A 3,292-nucleotide genomic window follows, 5' to 3' on the forward strand; every position below is an offset into this window, starting at 1 on the left:
CCGAGGAGGGCTGCCCTCAAGATCCGCCTGAAAAAGGAAGAGACTCCCGTTTCGCGGCGCACCGCTTCGCCGCATTCTTCCTGTCGCGGTGGAGAGGCAATTGCTTCATACCGAGACTCTTAAGCGGAAAGGGAATGCATTTCGCCCATAACATGCTGTTCTTGAATTATTTGTTTTAACAGGCGCAATGGAGGGCATCCCGATGCCGGGCAGCAAGGGCCGGAGCCCTGTCACGTGACATGGGAGGTCACCAGAGTCGCCCTTTCTGCTGTCCGAGAAAAATTGTTTGAGGTGAAGCGGGGACGCCTCTCGCTTGCGATTCTTAACTGTGTGTCTTGCAGGTCGCTGTCCGTCCAACCCCCCACCCCAAGACGGCTACTCATAGGTAGCTAAGCACAAGGATCGTCGGCAAAGGCTAGGCTTTTTAAAACGGTGTGAAGAGATCGACAAATAACGAGAGTAATATAAGGGACATAGTCAATGATGAACGGGTAGGGAGGGAAGACTGGCCGAGTGGCGCATTTAATTAGCGCATGCGCCGCCCTGAGAAGCGCTAAGGGCGGCTGAGTGCGCACGCATCATTATAACCAACCGCCGCCTGGTATGAAAGTGCGTACACCCGGAAGTTTTGGCTGGCATGTCTCGTGCCGTGGAAGGAGGGGGGAGTGGAGGGAGGTGCGTCAGGAGTCTCGCGCGAGCTGCTGAGGCGAAAGGTGGTTGGGGGCGGCTCGTGCATGCTGCCTGCTACGTTTGCCGTTATTCTAAGGCCGCTGAGGAGGAGAAGCCTCTTTCCCGCCCGAGGAGCCTCATCAGCGCGCGTTGCTTCCACCCGCGCAGAACCGCGAGCCTCCCAGGTCCTTAACGCGGACACCAAAATTATTGCACGAGCTCATCTCTGGTATATATATATATCAGTCCGCGAGAGAAATGTGGAAGCCCCTCACCCACCCCTCAGTAGAATTGCCTGCACCACATAAAGATAGTAAAGCATACAGTATTCCAACTTCCTATAAAAAAAATACAAGGTGGCTTACAATCGAAATGAAAACAATGAGGAAGGATAATACTGTTGCATCCACCCCAATCTCCGAGAGGCTCCAGCATTTACCCAGGTTCGGTTTCCTGGGAATGGAAATCAGTAGAGACTGGTGTCTTTAGGATATATGGATCCACAGGTGTGCATCCTGACTAGCATAGGGTGGAAGGAGTTACAGCAGGGATGCTCCAACAGCTCTTGTTTCAATGGGAGCCCAGACAGCCACCAAACCACAGCTTTGTGGGATTTAGCCTGCAGAGAAACTCAAGCCTCCCGTTTCCTTCAGCTCGCTGCTGAAAATTCATGCACGCACAGCCCCTGCTTGGCCCATTCTCCGTCCTAGGATGACATTCCTGTTTGCATAGGCATTTGGTGGCTGAAGGATGCTATGGGAGGGATTCAGTGTAGTACTTAGGAGATGGTTTCATCAGGCAAGCATAAGTGCTTGAGCTAATAGAGCAACCTCCCCTCTTCCCCCCCCCCTTGAGCTGTTCTGGGGGTTCTCCCGACACCGCCAGCTCCCCAGCCAGTTTGGGTGGGCACGGGGGGAGGGGGAGAAAACTGGACTAAGGCAATGTGTTTTCTATGGGGCTACCTCTGAAGGCAACTCCAATGGTAGCCAGTGAGGAGTGGCGGGATCCTAATGTGAGCCAGAAGGCCTAAAGATGTGGCATCACTTATTTGCACCAGTTGTGTTGGCTTTCTAGGCCTAAATCAAAGTCCGTGCGCTCTGTCACGGTGTTCTGTTGCACCAGAAGCGGTTTTGTCATGCCGGCCACATGACCTGGAAAGGTGTCTGGACAAACGCCAGCTCCTTCGGCCTGAAAGCGAGATGACCACCGCAACCCCATAGTTGCCTTTGATAGGACTTAATCGTCCAGGGGTCCTTTACCTTTTTACCTTAAAGGTAAAGGGACCCCTGACCATTAGGTCCAGTTGTGTCCGACTCGGGTTGCGGCGCTCATCTCGCAATACTGGCCTAGGGAGCCGGCGTACAGCTTCTGGGTCATGTGGCCAGCATGACAAAGCCGCTTCTGGCGAACCAGAGCAGCCCACGGAAACGCTGTTTACCTTCCCGCCAGAGCGGTACCTATTTATCTACTTACACTTTTACGTGCTTTCGAACTGCTAGGTGGGCAGGAGCTGGGACCGAGCAACGGGAGCTCAGTCCATCACAGGGATTCAAACCGCCGACCTTCTGATCAGCAAGCCCTAGGCTCTGTGGTTTAACTCACAGCGCCACCTGGGTCCCTCCTTTTTGCCTTACGTTGCTGCAATTAACCATGGTCATAATCTAAGATCCTGGTCTGAGGTCTGGTTTGTGTTCCTGCTGGTGAAATTGGTTGCGTTGGCAAGTACAGAGCCTTTTTGGTGGTGGCTCTGCAATTGGGAACCTTTCTTATTTTCTCAGGGCAACCTAGCTTTTGATAATCCTGTGGTGGCAGTTGTGTAAGACAAAAGGTCATCTCGGCTGGAACCCTGGGAGCTAGATTTCTCCAGGCTGTTCTGTGTTCTCACTCCTCTCTCTATTTTATTTACGTATATTGTCCACGGTTACCAAAGGCCTGATCCAGAAACATCTCCCCCACACGTTTGCACATACGAGTTCTCTAAACAGTTCCCCATCCATCTTCCCCTATTCATTCCAAATTAACCCTGAATTTCAAAGGCCATCCCAGTAAAGAAGAGCCCATAAGTTTTCAGAAATATGCTCCATCTTGCACTTTGTGGGCCAGGAGTGAAAAAGAACCCCATAATTGGAAGCTACCAAATTCCACGAACCAAAACACTTTTTTAACAATGGCAGAGGTGTAAATGTCACATTTGCAACAAAATCATTTCTGATATGGATACATTTTAAGAACCACCAACTGTCTTTTAAACAAAGCAAAACCTGTTAACCAGTAAATGATGGAAATGAGGAAATATACTGGCTTGGAAAAAAGCAGAGGGCATACCAGGAGGGCATGTGTTGAGTCACCTGGACCAGCATTTTTAATTACAAGTGGCAGTGCTCCAAAGCCAACACACAATCAGCCAAAAGATTCAATTAGCTGCCCTATAATAGATTTAAATTTAATAGGCTAGCTTTCTGCCATATCTCTGTTAAAATGGTTAGCATACATCTAGGCCAATGTTACAGTTATGTGTAGCATTACTGGTATACCATAATGGAACTAAGCTTGTAAAATCAATTGGTAATTGCAATGTTATACAACAACATGAAAACCTCAATGCAGTAAAATTAAAAGAAGC

This window comes from Lacerta agilis, chromosome 11 (assembly GCF_009819535.1).
Source record: "Lacerta agilis isolate rLacAgi1 chromosome 11, rLacAgi1.pri, whole genome shotgun sequence".
Classification (NCBI taxonomy): Eukaryota; Metazoa; Chordata; class Lepidosauria; order Squamata; family Lacertidae; genus Lacerta; species Lacerta agilis.